Genomic DNA, 17,557 nt, shown 5'->3' with positions numbered 1-17,557 from the left:
TAACTTTTAGAATGTATTACTATTATTTCAACTTTGCAAACCTTGTGGTTCGACTTACTTTACTTTTACTCACAAACTTACTTAAACCTATGATTTCACCAACGTTTTCGTTGACAGATTTCTATGTTTTTCTCAGTTCTTGCACGATATGTGATACATGCTTCCGCTCATTATTTGATACTTACATTGGATGTCGAGTATACATGCATTTCATGGAGCGTCTTATGACTTTACTTTAAACCGTGTCGCCTAGATTTCATTTGTACTTATAACCTTGTAACTTAACTTTTGGTTAAACAATTCTTTTAAACTTTGGAAACAATCTTTATTTTGAAATGAAGGCGACATATTTTGGTCAAACTTTGTCTTAAAGACTTATGACCATGCAATGGGACCTACGTAGACGACGCCGTCACTTGACGATTTGTCGGGGTCGCTACAGTTAACTCCACAAGAAACCATGTAGGATGCTCCTACAAGGCTTTCACTGCCTGTAAGCCTCTGGAATTCGACGGAACTAAAGGACCAGTCGGACTGAAATGTTGGACCGAGAAGGTCAAATTTGTGTTTGCTATAAGAAAATGTGCTGAAGAAGACAAGGTAAAGTACGCCACGCGTACCTTCACAGGTACTGCGTTAACATGGTGGAACACCTATCTCGAATAAGTGGGACAAGATGCTGCTTATACATTACCGTGGTCAGCATTCAAACACTTGATGAATGAGCAGTACCGTCCCAGAAACGAGGTCAATAAGCTCAAGGTAGATCTGAGAGGATTACGAACACATGGGTTCAGTATTACCACATACGAACGACGATTCACAGAGTTGTGCCTATTGTGTCTAGGAGTGTTTGAGGATGAAGAGGAGAAGATCGATGTAGTGACCCGAACTTTTCCATGTTTATATATATAATAAATGAAATTTTTATTTACATGATTAAGTGTTTCCAACATGTTAAGCAATCAAACTTGTTAAGACTTGATTAATTGAAATATGTTTCATATAGACAATTGAACACCCAAGTTGACCGGTGATTCACGAACGTTAAAACTTGTAAAAACTATATGATGACATATATATGGATACATATATAGTTAACATGATATTATGATAAGTAAACATATCATTAAGTATATTAACAATGAACTACATATGTAAAAGCAAGACTACTAACTTAATGATTTTGAAACGAGACATATATGTAACGATTATCGTTGTAACGACATTTAATGTATATATATCATATTAAGAGATATTAATACATTATAATATCATGATAATATAATAATTTAAAATCTCATTTTATATTATAAACATTGGGTTAACAACATTTAACAAGATCGTTAACCTAAACGTTTCAAAACAACACTTACATGTAACGACTAACGATGACATAACGACTCAGTTAAAATGTATATACATGTAGTGTTTTAATATGTATTCATACACTTTTTAAAGACTTCAAGACACTTATTAAAATACTTCTACTTAACAAAAATGCTTACAATTACATCCTCGTTCAGTTTCATCAACAATTCTACTCGTATGCACCCGTATTCGTACTCGTACAATACACAGCTTTTAGATGTATGTACTATTGGTATATACACTCCAATGATCAGCTCTTAGCAGCCCATGTGAGTCAACTAACACATGTGGGAACCATCATTTGGCAACTAGCATGAAATATCTCATAAAATTACAAAAATATGAGTAATCATTCATGACTTATTTACATGAAAACAAAATTACATATCCTTTATATCTAATCCATACACCAACGACCAAAAACACCTACAAACACTTTCATTCTTCAATTTTCTTCATCTAATTGATCTCTCTCAAGTTCTATCTTCAAGTTCTAAGTGTTCTTCATAAATTCTACAAGTTCTAGTTTCATAAAATCAAGAATACTTCCAAGTTTGCTAGCTTACTTCCAATCTTGTAGAGTGATCATCCAACGTCAAGATATCTTTCTTATTTACAGTAAGATATCTTTCTAATATAAGGTAATACTCATATTCAAACTTTGATTCAATTTCTATAACTATAACAATCTTATTTCGAGTGGAAATCTTACTTGAACTTGTTTTCGTGTCATGATTCTACTTCAAGAACTTTCAAGCCATCCAAGATCCTTTGAAGCTAGATCCATTTGTCTCTTTTCCAGTAGGTTTATCTACAAAATTTGAGGTAGTAATGATGTTCATAACATCATTCGATTCATACATATAAAGCTATCTTATTCGAAGGTTTAAACTTGAAATCACTAGAACATAGTTTAGTTAATTCTAAACTTGTTCGCAAACAAAAGTTAATCCTTCTAACTTGACTTTTAAAATCAACTAAACATATTTTCTATATCTATATGATATGCTAACTTAATGATTTAAAACCTGGAAACACGAAAAACACCGTAAAACTGGACATACGCCGTCGTAGTAACACCGCGGGCTGTTTTGGGTTTGATAATTAAAAACTGTGATAAACTTTGATTTAAAAGTTGTTCTTCTGGGAAAATGATTTTTATTATGAACATGAAACTATATCCAAAAATCATGGTTAAACTCAAAGTGGAAGTATGTTTTTCAAAATGGTCATCAAGACGTCGTTCTTTCGACTGAAATGACTACCTCTTACAAAAACAACTTGTAACTTATATTTTCGACTATAAACCTATACTTTTTCTATTTAGATTCATAAAATAGAGTTCAATATGAAACCATAGAAATTTGATTCACTCAAAACGGATTTAAAATGAAGAAGTTATGGGTAAAACAAGATTGGATATTTTTTTTATTTTTGTAGCTACGGGAAATATTAACAATTCTATACAAATCATATCCTAGCTAAATTATATTGTATTATACATGTATTCTAATATATTATGTAATCTTAGGATACCATAGACACATATGCAAATGTTTTGACATATCATATCGACCCATGTATATATATTATTTGGAACAACCATAGACACTCTATATGCAGTAATGTTGGAGTTAGCTATACAGGGTTGAGGTTGATTCCAAAAATATATATACTTTGAGTTGTGATCTAGCCTGAGACGTGTATACACTGGGTCATGGATTGATTCAAGATAATATATATCGATTTATTTCTGTACATCTAACTGTGGACAACTAGTTGTAGGTTACTAACGAGGACAGCTGACTTAATAAACTTAAAACATCAAAATGTATTAAAAGTGTTGTAAATATATTTTGAACATACTTTGATATATATGTACATATTTGTTATAGGTTCGTGAATTGACCAGTGGCCAAGTCTTACTTCCCGACGAAGTAAAAATCTGTGAAAGTGAGTTATAGTCCCACTTTTAAAATCTAATATTTTTGGGATGAGAATACATGCAGGTTTTATAAATGATTTAAAAAATAGACACAAGTACGTGAAACTACATTCTATGGTTGAATTATTGAAATCGAATATGCCCCTTTTTATTAAGTCTGGTAATCTAAGAATTAGGGAACAGACACCCTAATTGACGCGAATCCTAAAGATAGATCTATTGGGCCTAACAAACCCCATCCAAAGTACCGGATGCTTTAGTACTTCGAATTTTATATCATATCCGAAGGGTATCCCGGAATGATGGGGATATTCTTACATATGCATCTTGTTAATGACGATTACCAGGTGTTCACCATATGAATGATTTTTATCTCTATGTATGGGATGTGTATTGAAATATGAAATCTTGTGGTCTATTGTTATGATTTGATATATATAGGTTAAACCTATAACTCACCAACATTTTTGTTGACGTTTAAAGCATGTTTATTCTCAGGTGAATATTAAGAGCTTCCGCTGTTGCATACTAAAATAAGGACAAGATTTGAAGTCCATGTTTGTATGATATTGTGTAAAAACTGCATTCAAAAAACATATGTCGATGTAATATATTTCTATTGTAAACCATTATGTAATGGTCGTGTGTGTAATCAGTATATTTTAGATTATCATTATTTGATAATCTACGTAATGTTTTTTTTAAAAAAAACTTTATTGATAAAATAAAGGTTATGGTTGTTTTAAAAATGAATGCAGTCTTTGAAAAACGTCTCATATAGAGGTCAAGACCTCGCAACGAAATCAATTAATATGGAACGTTTATAATCAATATGAACGGGACATTTCAGTTGGTATCCGAGCGTTGGTCTTAGAGAACCAGAATTTTGCATTAGTGTTTCTTATCGAGTTTGTTAGGATGCATTAGTGAGTCTGAACTTCGACCGTGTTTACTTGAAAAATGATTGCTTAACAAATTTTGTTGGAAACTATATATTTTTAACATGTGAATATTATGTGATATATTAATCTCTTAACATGTTTGATATTATGTGATAGATGTCTACCTCTAGAACAAGTCCCATTGACTCACCTAATAATAATGAAGAGTCAAATGTAAATTGGAATGATTCGTGGACTGATTCACAAGTTCTCGAATCGGAACCAGAAGAAGAATCGGAACCGGAAGAAGAAATAGAACCAGTGGGGGAAATAATAATGTGATGACCCGGAAATTTCCGATCAAATTTAAACTTAATCTTGATATGATTTCGACACGATAAGCAAAGTCTGTTAAACTGAATCTCAAAAACTTTGAACCGTGTTCATGTATACATTTAACCTGTGACTATTCTCGACGATTCACGAACAATTGTTTATACATAAATATGTAAAATATATATATAATCATAAATATAAAAATAGGTATATATATATATAATATTTTGAAACAATAAAATACAATTACAAATTAAAAATATAGTTGTTATACAATATTATTATTATTTATTAATATTATCATCAGTAATACTTTCATTATTAATATTATTATCAATATTATCAATATTATTAATTTAACATATAATATATAGATATGAACTCTAATAAGCATAATTTGTTATATCAATACTATTAGTGTTATAAATTATTTTTATAAATAATATTAGTATTTTTATTATTATTATTATTTGTGGCTATACTATTATCATTATTATTATTATTATGATAATTGTTATTAATATTAATATTTTTATTATTTTTATTATTATTACAGCACTATTATTATGTATCTACACGTGTTAACATTTAAAAATAATATAACTGTGATTATAATTTGTGGAACCCGTTTCACTTCTTTATCAATTTGTCTCCTTGCTTGTTAAAAGTAAATGGAATCTAATATATGACAATCTATCAATTACAATGTGCCAAATTCAGTTATAAATCAGTCTCAACTTTTATTTTTTTTAGTATTTCTATTCTTAAAGTCCTGATTACTACAGGATGATGATTGTCAACATAAAAACGAACGTTTAGCATACTAAACAGAAACCATTCAATTTTTTTTCCCACATTCCATCTCATCATCATTCTTTAAACTTCCACCTTCCAAAAACAAATCACAACAGACGATTTAAACAACAAATCTAAGAGTTAATAAACTTGGTAACATCCTTGTTCCTTCATACAAGCATGTTTAGCTAATCCTCCAGGAAACACAAGTCTCACTACATTCAAGAACAACCCTCAAAGACCACCTTCCACAAACCATGAACCATTGATTGCTAGCTGCTGCTCGTGTTCGGTTTGCAACCCAAAACTGAACCATTCTTTGTTTGTTGATGTTGCTGATGAAGAACAAGAACACCAACATGAACCATCTTGTTATGCTACTGCTCGTCAAACCACAAACCACCTCCATTGAAAACCACGCGCCACCACTCTCTCATATTCATCTCTCTATATATCTCTCTTTTATCTTTCTGCTTTGGACGTGATCAATCAACCAAATCACCTTTGAATAATTACCACCATGACACCATCTTCACCACCCACCTTCCACCATGAACGCGTTAAACTTCAGAAATCACCACCACCCTATATTCACTTTAAAACCCAAACTCTCGCTCATTTTTTTTTCTGATACGAACAAAGCTTTCCAATGACTCTCACGGAAACTTGTGTCCTTATTATAGTCGAACCTCCACATATGTATATATCTATACACACAATAGCCACTATAAATTGGTATATTCTTTTTACAAAGGGATATAATTAAGAATTGAGATAGCGTGATATTTTTTGTTATTTCTTGAGGTGGCCGACAATTTCAAACTAGTGCACCACTTGTGTAACTTACCAATTATTTAAGTCAAGTATGGCCTCTAATTCTTTTAACATTTATTTAATTTAGTTTAGAGTGTGGGTCGCAGGTCAATATAGTTTTGTGGTTGAGCCGATTAAAAATTAGTTAAGATTTCATTATGGGGTAGTCTTACATGATTCGGTTGGACAGCTACAGCTGCTTCAGTTTTCTTTTTCTTCATTTGTTAAAAATGACGATAGTATATGATGATGCTCAATGATAGAAGGGTGGGGACGTGACAGTTATGAGTGAAGTAAAAGTTGTTGATGAAATCACAAATGAAATGGAATCCTAAGTTACTGTGTAAATATGATAAATAAGTTTAGGACCGTGTTTCATTGATTTGTTTTTAGGCCGTGTCCCATTTTGTTCATGTTGGGTCGTATTAGTTTGTAGTTAGGCTGTTATGATCTTCATTTGAAATGTGACCGATTAATGTTTTGAGAATAAGATGATGAGCTCCGAAAAAAATCGTGATGATGTTATGATATTGTAGCATGATGATATCGGTGATGAGTGAGTGTATGATAATGGTACCTGATGATGATTCAATTATTATGATGATGATGATGTTCACGATCATGATGATAATGATCATGAGTAATTATCATGATGATGGGGATGATGTATTGATAAGAAAGAAGAAGAACAAAATGGAAACAGAATGATAAGAGTTAAATAGATCGCAGTTATTAATTAAAACAAAAAAACGAGTTAGATTGAATGGTTTGGGTGTTTGATAGATGAACAAGAGGTCGTGGGTTCAAGCCTGGGCATGGGCATTATTTTTTTTAAGGGCCTATTTGATGAGGTAGCCATCCTTATTATACTTATTATTATTTTTTATTATAATAGATACTAGTATTATTATCATTAGTAGTATTATAAATATTATTATTAATATTACCATAAAAATTGTCATTTTTCAAATTATTACTAATAACAAAAGTATTTTTATTAAAATTATCATTTTAAGTATTACCATACATATTATCATTATTAACATTTTATTATTATTATTATTAATAATATTATTATCATTATATTTATTATTATTATTATTGTTATCCTCATTAGTAAAAATTATTATTATCAACATTAATTATCTAGATATTACATTTAACAAGTTATTGATTGTTGATATAATACCAATTACAAATATGTATATGTATATATATATATATATATATATATATATATATATATATATATATATATATATATATATATATATGAAAATTGATTATTTTACAAAATAACTATACGCAAAATATAACTAAAGATATAAAGTATATATATGTATATAACTACAACATTTATGTTATATATAAATATTATATAGAAAGAATTATGTTATATATGTTAATATATATACATGATATAGGTTCGTGAATCCGAGGCCAACCCTACACTTGTTCAATGTCGTTCTATGTATTTTTACTACAAAATACATTAGGTGAGTTTCATTATTCCCTTTTTAAATGCTTTTGCAATACATATTTTTGGGACTGAGAATGCATGCGCTATTTTTATAAATGTTTTACGAAATGGACACAAGTGATTGAAACTACATTATATGGTTGAATGATCGAAATCGAATATGCCTTTTTTTATTAAGTCTGGTAATCTAAGAATTAGGGAACAGACACCCTAATTGACGCGAACTCTAAAGATAGATCTATCGGGCCTAACAAGCCCCATCCAAAGTACCGGATGCTTTAGTACTTTGAAATTTATATCATGTCAGAAGGAGGATCTCGGAATGATGAGGATATTCTTTTATGCATATTGTGAATGTCGGTTACCAGGTGTTCAATCCATATGAATGATATTTTTGTCTCTATGCATGGGACGTATGTTTATGAGAAATGGAAATATGAAATCTTGTGGTCTATTAATATTATGAAATGATTATTTATGTTAATCTAATGAACTCACCAACCTTTTGGTTGACACTTGAAAGCATGTTTATTCTCAGGTATGAAAAAAAATCTTCCGCTGTGCATTTGCTCATCTTAGAGATATTAATTGGAGTCATTCATGACATGTTTTAAAAGACGTTGCATTCGAGTCGTTGCGTTCATCAAGATTATTATTAAGTCAATTATAGTTAGATATATTATGAAATGGTATGCCTACCGTCAACTTTCGATGTAATGAAAGATTGTCTTTTCAAAAAACGAATGCAATGTTTGTAAAATGTATCATATAGAGGTCAAATTCCTCGCGATGTAATCAACTTTTGTGAATCGTTTATAATCGATATGGACGTTGTCCGGATGGATTAGGACGGGTCTTAACAGTTGGTATCAGAGCAGTGGTTTTAGTGAACCAGGTCTTGCATTAGTATGTTTGACTGATAGTCGTTAGGATGCATTAGTGAGTCTGGACTTCGACCGTGTCTGCATGTCAAAAGTTTTGCTTATTATTTAGTGTCGAAAATTATCTGCTTATCATCCATAAAGTCTAGACACATCTTACTGCCTCTATTGCATAGACTGTGTATAGATAAATTCATATCTTAGCGTATCTGTTATTGTTAACTTTGCCTGACAGCTTCCGTAGATTCCTCTGTAACTTATGGGATTTTAGTATTATATATGCATATGTAAATTATGTATTGCAGGGTACTAATCTACATCCTATAATATATTTCTTATCAAAAATCCTTCATCTGATCATACGAGATGAATCCCTCAACCAGTTCAAGTCCTTCAGATTTCCGATAACTATCCCGATAGTTATTCCGACAGTTATTCCGATATGGAAACACACTTGAGCTCCGAAAGCAGTATAACCGGAATGGATCAACTAATCGGCCATCATCAATTCATCTGATGGGTTCGTAGTTTACTTAATAATTGGAGACAAGAAGAAGGTGATCCTTTTAATCAACCGAATTCACCTCTTAGTGAAGAACCTGAAGCACTTACCGGCGAATCTATTCGAAACACCATATTCACCCTCATTGCCAGGATATCCCACAACGATTATATTTTATCCACAATTCTAGATCTTATTCATCCACTCGTTCTGACCGACAATCATCCTGAAGTAATAGAAGAAGTTAACGAAATTCTCACCCAATTTATAGCCTTGGAAAATATGGTGCAAAATTTACCAGCTTCAACAACATGACCAGCACCAACAGTACCATCAATAACAGCACCAGTACCATCAATAATCTATGCCTCAACATCTCATTCTATACCTCAAGTATAATCATCGTTCTACGAATCATTCTACGAATCATTCTACATCGATTATCTTCGTTCTTCATGGCGATTAAGTAATCTCTAAATGTTTTAGAGATTATGTATTCTAGTTCTAACGGTAAACCAAATGAGTTTAATATCATATTAACTCAATGAATCCATGATTACATCTGAAGAAAATATATATGTATATATGTTTTCATAAAGATTGTAATTAAAAATTCTTTTGTACAAACTGTTAATGGTGAAAATATTTTAACGGGTAGGTAATACCCGAGAAATATTTAGATTTCACATTAATAAGTTACATTGTACGTTCTTCGAATCAGATTCATTGATCATTTACTATCCTACATACACCCACAGATATACGTATTTGTTCACCGCGGAATAACCATTTTTATTCAATTTCATATTTGGATTTTGACCTATCATAATCCAACAAGTGGCATAATGAAGAAAACATTTGACATAATAAAATTTATTAGAAACAAACAAATTAACTATGAGAAATTTTGTTAAGAATCTACGCTAACTGTTCTTAGCTAACTGTTTCTAGCTAACTGATTACATTTTAATTATCGCAATTTACATTCTCGCAATTTTATTTATCATCATTAAATTTCTATTATTTACTTTACACACTTTAATTATCGTCATTTAATTTCTGTTATTTATTTTTACACACTTTAAATATCGGGACACGTATACAAGGTTTTGACATATCATATCGACGCATCTATATATATTATTTGGAATAACCTTGGACACTCTATATGCAGTAATGCAGGAGTTAGCTATACAGGGTTGAGGTTGATTCTACAATAATATATATAGTTTGAGTTGTGATCGAGTCTGAGACATGAACACGGGTCACGATACGTATTAATTAATTTGAATATTATATCTACGTATTAAATTATATATGAATTATTGGACTGTCAACTGTGGACTATCGACTGTGGACTAATAACATTAGACAATTAAAATGAATTAAAATATTGATTATAATATATGAAACTAAACAATTCTTCAAGGTTGCCACTTGATCTCATCTTAAACCTCATTGTATCTCGACGATTACAATCTGCGTTCAAACCTTTCGTAATTCTTGAAAACAACTCAATCGAGAGGATGAACCAATCGCACTTCATCTACGTAAGAAGAGATTGATGCATATAGTTATGCACTTGAAAACTCTCGAAACCTGAGTAAACGTTTAACACGTATCTGTGATAGCTCATTTGGTGTTGTTATTACCGAAAATAATTTTACAATCCCTTTCCAAATTAGTAAATTTTGTCACAGCTCCAGCAAGTCAACTTTGACTTTCCGTTCGAAACAACCTTATTATAACCTTGATTTATGTGTGTGCTCTTTTATTGTTACCGGGAAACCTTTTATATTCCACCATATTACCAGCAGACGTACCAGCAACCTCGTTGCTTTTTGGCTTAAATCTTTCTGATAAATCATTATAGTTATTCATAGAAACTCTATCATATACTCATCCGCATCTTGTAACAATAACTGCCATACCAATTACTGGGATCAGCAATCAAGTACTTTGAAAACTCACAGCATATCTACATCAACAGTTATAGGTATACATATAACATTTATCTCTTAGAATTATGATCTTCTATTCCGAAATTCTGAAAAGCACCCAGTCTACAAATCAATACACTGAATGTTGAAAAAGCTGAAGGAAGCAGCAGAAACTACAGACAATCGTAAAAAAGTTTGATGATAAAGAACAGTATGTTGGTAAAGCTTAGAAAGGTTGGAATTGGAAAATGGATTGAGCAAACTATAAAGGAGACTGTGAACAAATCACAAGGACTAAACTTGTACATTAAGAATCCTGATGATTCTATTTCTGATGAAATCTTTAGTGAATACCTTACTTCTGACTCCAAAACTCTTGCGGATAAATTTTCTTCACCATCCTTCGATATTAGAAATTCCAAGATATCATCGTATCTTTCATTATAAATATCTTCTAAATTTCCGAAGATATTTTCATAACTATTCTTATCTGAAATCATTAATCTCTTCGTGCTATCAGTGTTACATCATATAGAAACTGTTAGTTTCTATATTCTGTAAACTTTCGAGCTTAAAATATGAATGTTATTGAAGTAATGTTGGGAACTGATGCATGAGTTAGTATAATATAATGACACTTGATCAACGTGATTATATTACAGTAAGTCATGCTGAGTTTCTAATGGAACATGATGATTCACAGACTATAACATCATCATGTGTCATGTTACATATTCATTCTGTTTAACTTCTGAACATATCAAGAAAATATTTTCTTGATAGTTCTATTCTCAGCGATTCTGGTAATTTGACAAATCAAATCATACTATTACGTTCTTTCTTATTTAGAACATTAAGCTCATTCGAAACTCCACACCTATGAATTCTGGACCGTTACTTGAAAAAAAGAAAACAAAAGCATGTAGCTTCGAAATAGAAATGGGGTATAAATCGCAAAAAATAAGAGAGAGCATTAACTGTGAATGACAATGATTATAGAAGACGGAAATAGGTACTCCGATATATAAGAGAAAATATAAATCCCAATGACAACACGGAGGTTTCAAACCGTGGATATTCATACTAATAGCAATATAAAGACACGGTAGAATTAAGAATAGTATCATCCTAAGGTAATAGTAGAAGTAAACAGATTCTTCTGGTGGAAGATTAAAAAGAAGGATGACAGAAAGGATGACTAGGAAAATATCAAGAATCAGAACTGGATGGAGCATTTTCACAATATTTTAGAAGTAGGAATAGAGGAAGAAAGTATAGGAATGGTGAAAGTAATGGTGAAATGTCCCGTTCTTATTGATTAAAAACGTTCCATATTAATTGATTTCGTTGCGAGGTTTTGACCTCTATATGAGACGTTTTTCAAAGACTGCATTCATTTTTAAACAAACCATAACCTTTATTTCATCAATAAAGGTTTAAAAAGCTTTACGTAGATTATCAAATAATGATAATCTAAAATATCCTGTTTACACACGACCATTACATAATGGTTTACAATACAAATATGTTACAACAAAATAAGTTTCTTGAATGCAGTTTTTACACAATATCATACAAGCATGGACTCCAAATCTTGTCCTTATTTAAGTATGCGACAGCGGAAGCTCTTAATAATCACCTGAGAATAAACATGCTTAAAACGTCAACAAAAATGTTGGTGAGTTATAGGTTTAACCTATATATATCAAATCGTAACAATAGACCACAAGATTTCATATTTCAATACACATCCCATACATAGAGATAAAAATCATTCATATGGTGAACACCTGGTAACCGACAATAACAAGATGCATATATAAGAATATCCCCATCATTCCGGGACACCCTTCGGATATGATATAAATTTCGAAGTACTAAAGCATCCGGTACTTTGGATGGGGTTTGTTAGGCCCAATAGATCTATCTTTAGGATTCGCGTCAATTAGGGTGTCTGTTCCCTAATTCTTAGATTACCAGACTTAATAAAAAGGGGCATATTCGATTTCGATAATTCAACCATAGAATGTAGTTTCACGTACTTGTGTCTATTTTGTAAATCATTTATAAAACCTGCATGTATTCTCATCCCAAAAATATTAGATTTTAAAAGTGGGACTATAACTCACTTTCACAGATTTTTACTTCGTCGGGAAGTAAGACTTGGCCACTGGTTGATTCACGAACCTATAACAATATATACATATATATCAAAGTATGTTCAAAATATATTTACAACACTTTTAATATATTTTGATGTTTTAAGTTTATTAAGTCAGCTGTCCTCGTTAGTAACCTACAACTAGTTGTCCACAATTAGATGTACAGAAATAAATCGATAAATATTATCTTGAATCAATCCACGACCCAGTGTATACGTATCTCAGTATTGATCACAACTCAAACTATATATATTTTGGAATCAACCTCAACCCTGTATAGCTAACTCCAACATTCACATATAGAGTGTCTATGGTTGTTCCGAAATATATATAGATGTGTCGACATGATAGGTCGAAACATTGTATACGTGTCTATGGTATCTCAAGATTACATAATATATAATACAAGTTGATTAAGTTATGGTTGGAATAGATTTGTTACCAATTTTCACGTAGCTAAAATGAGAAAAATTATCCAATCTTGTTTTACCCATAACTTCTTCATTTTAAATCCGTTTTGAGTGAATCAAATTGCTATGGTTTCATATTGAACTCTATTTTATGAATCTAAACAAAAAAAAGTTTAGGTTTCTAGTCGGAAAAATAAGTTACAAGTCGTTTTTGTTAAGGTAGTCATTTCAGTCGAAAGAACGACGTCTAGATGACCATTTTAGAAAACATACTTCCACTTTGAGTTTAACCATAATTTTTGGATATAGTTTCATGTTCATAATAAAAATCATTTTCTCAGAATAACAACTTTTAAATCAAAGTTTATCATAGTTTTTAATTAACTAACCCAAAACAGCCCGCGGTGTTACTACGACGGCGTAAATCCGGTTTTACGGTGTTTTTCGTGTTTCCAGGTTTTAAATCATTAAGTTAGCATATCATATAGATATAGAACATGTGTTTAGTTGATTTTAAAAGTCAATTTAGAAGGATTAACTTTTGTTTGCGAACAAGTTTAGAATTAACTAAACTATGTTCTAGTGATTACAAGTTTAAACCTTCGAATAAGATAGCTTTATATGTATGAATCGAATGATGTTATGAACATCATTACTACCTTAAGTTCCTTGGATGAACCTACTGGAAAAGAGAAAAATGGATCTAGCTTCAATGGATCCTTGGATGGCTCAAAGTTCTTGAAGCAAAATCATGACACGAAAACAAGTTCAAGTAAGATCATCACTTGAAATAAGATTGTTATAGTTATAGAAATTGAACCAAAGTTTGAATATGATTATTACCTTGTATTAGAATGATAACCTACTGTAAGAAACAAAGATTTCTTGAGGTTGGATGATCACCTTACAAGATTGGAAGTGAGCTAGCAAACTTGAAAGTATTCTTGACTTTATGAAACTAGAACTTTTGGAATTTATGAAGAACACTTAGAACTTGAAGATAGAACTTGAGAGAGTTCAATTAGATGAAGAAAATTGAAGAATGAAAGTGTTTGTAGGTGTTTTTGGTCGTTGGTGTATGGATTAGATATAAAGGATATGTAATTTTGTTTTCATGTAAATAAGTCATGAATGATTACTCATATTTTTGTAATCTTATGAGATATTTCATGCTAGTTGCCAAATGATGGTTCCCACATGTGTTAGGTGACTCACATGGGCTGCTAATAGCTGATAATTGGAGTGTATATACCAATAGTACATACATCTAAAAGCTGTGTATTGTACGAGTACGAATACGGGTGCATACGAGTAGAATTGTTGATGAAACTGAACGAGAATGTAATTGTAAGAATTTTTGTTAAGTAGAAGTATTTTGATAAGTGTATTGAATTCTTTCAAAAGTGTATAAATACATATTAAAACACTACATGTATATACATTTTAACTGAGTCGTTAAGTCATCGTTAGTCGTTACATGTAAGTGTTGTTTTGAAACCTTTAGGTTAACGATCTTGTTAAATGTTGTTAACCCAATGTTTATAATAACAAAAGAGATTTTAAATTATTATATTATCATGATATTATGATGTACGAATATCTCTTAATATGATATATATACATTAAATGTCGTTACAACGATAAACGTTACATATATGTCTCGTTTCAAAATCATTAAGTTAGTAGTCTTGTTTTTTACATATGTAGTTCATTGTTAATATAATTAATGATATGTTTACTTATCATAATATCATGTTAACTATATATATAACCATATATATGTCATCATATAGTTTTTTACAAGTTTTAACGTTCGTGAATCACCGGTCAACTTGGGTGGTCAATTGTCTATATGAAACCTATTTCAATTAATCAAGTCTTAACATGTTTGATTGCTTAACATGTTGGAAACATTTAATCGTGTAAACATCAATCTCAATTAATATATATAAACATGGAAAAGTTCGGGTCACTACAGTACCTACCCGTTAAATAAATTTCGTCCCGAAATTTTAAGCTGTTGAAGGTGTTGACGAATCTTCTGGAAATAGATGCGGGTATTTCTTCTTCATCTGATCTTCACGCTCCCAGGTGAACTCGGGTCCTCTACGAGCATTCCATCGAACCTTAACAATTGGTATCTTGTTTTGCTTAAGTCTTTTAACCTCACGATCCATTATTTCGACGGGTTCTTCGATGAATTGGAGTTTTTCGTTGATTTGGATTTCATCTAACGGAATAGTGAGATCTTCTTTAGCAAAACATTTCTTCAAATTCGAGACGTGGAAAGTGTTATGTACAGCCGCGAGTTGTTGAGGTAACTCAAGTCGGTAAGCTACTGGTCCGACACGATCAATAATCTTGAATGGTCCAATATACCTTGGATTTAATTTCCCTCGTTTACCAAATCGAACAACGCCTTTCCAAGGTGAAACTTTAAGCATGACCATCTCTCCAATTTCAAATTCTATATCTTTTCTTTTAATGTCAGCGTAGCTCTTTTGTCGACTTTGGGCGGTTTTCAACCGTTGTTGAATTTGGATGATCTTCTCGGTAGTTTCTTGTATAATCTCCGGACCCGTAATCTGTCTATCCCCCACCTCACTCCAACAAATCGGAGACCTGCACTTTCTACCATAAAGTGCTTCAAACGGCGCCATCTCAATGCTTGAATGGTAGCTGTTGTTGTAGGAAAATTTTGCTAACGGTAGATGTCGATCCCAACTGTTTCCGAAATCAATAACACATGCTCGTAGCATGTCTTCAAGCATTTGTATCGTCCTTTCGCTCTGCCCATCAGTTTGTGGATGATAGGCAGTACTCATGTCTAGACGAGTTCCTAATGCTTGCTGTAATGTCTGCCAGAATCTTGAAATAAATCTGCCATCCCTATCAGAGATAATAGAGATTGGTATTCCATGTCTGGAGACGACTTCCTTCAAATACAGTCGTGCTAATTTCTCCATCTTGTCATCTTCTCTTATTGGTAGGAAGTGTGCTGATTTGGTGAGACGATCAACTATTACCCAAATAGTATCAAAACCACTTGCAGTCCTTGGCAATTTAGTGATGAAATCCATGGTAATGTTTTCCCATTTCCATTCCGGGATTTCGGGTTGTTGAAGTAGACCTGATGGTTTCTGATGCTCAGCTTTGACCTTAGAACACGTCAAACATTCTCCTACGTATTTAGCAACATCGGCTTTCATACCCGACCACCAAAAATGTTTCTTGAGATCCTTGTACATCTTCCCCGTTCCAGGATGTATTGAGTATCTGGTTTTATGAGCTTCTCTAAGTACCATTTCTCTCATATCTCCAAATTTTGGTACCCAAATCCTTTCAGCCCTATACCGGGTTCCGTCTTCCCGAATATTAAGATGCTTCTCCGATCCTTTGGGTATTTCATCCTTTAAATTTCCCTCTTTTAAAACTCCTTGTTGCGCCTCCTTTATTTGAGTAGTAATGTTATTATGAATCATTATATTCATAAATTTTACTCGAATGGGTTCTCTATCCTTCCTGCTCAAGGCATCGGCTACCACATTTGCCTTCCCCGGGTGGTAACGAATCTCAAAATCGTAATCATTCAATAATTCAATCCACCTACGCTGCCTCATATTCAGTTGTTTCTGATTAAATATGTGTTGAAGACTTTTGTGGTCGGTATATATAATACTTTTGACCCCATATAAGTAGTGCCTCCATGTCTTTAATGCAAAAACAACCGCGCCTAATTCCAAATCATGCGTCGTATAATTTTGTTCGTGAATCTTCAATTGTCTAGACGCATAAGCAATCACCTTCGTTCGTTGCATTAATACACAACCGAGACCTTGCTTTGATGCAACACAATAAATCACAAAATCATCATTCCCTTCAGGCAATGACAATATAGGTGCCGTAGTTAGCTTTTTCTTCAATAACTGAAACGCTTTCTCTTGTTCATCATTCCATTCAAATTTCGTCCCTTTATGCGTTAATGCAGTCAAGGGTTTTGCTATTCTGGAAAAGTCTTGGATGAACCTTCTGTAGTAACCA

This window comes from Rutidosis leptorrhynchoides, chromosome 8, assembly GCF_046630445.1.
Source record: "Rutidosis leptorrhynchoides isolate AG116_Rl617_1_P2 chromosome 8, CSIRO_AGI_Rlap_v1, whole genome shotgun sequence".
NCBI classification, from domain to species: Eukaryota; Viridiplantae; Streptophyta; class Magnoliopsida; order Asterales; family Asteraceae; genus Rutidosis; species Rutidosis leptorrhynchoides.
This window is presented reverse-complemented; position numbering follows the sequence as displayed.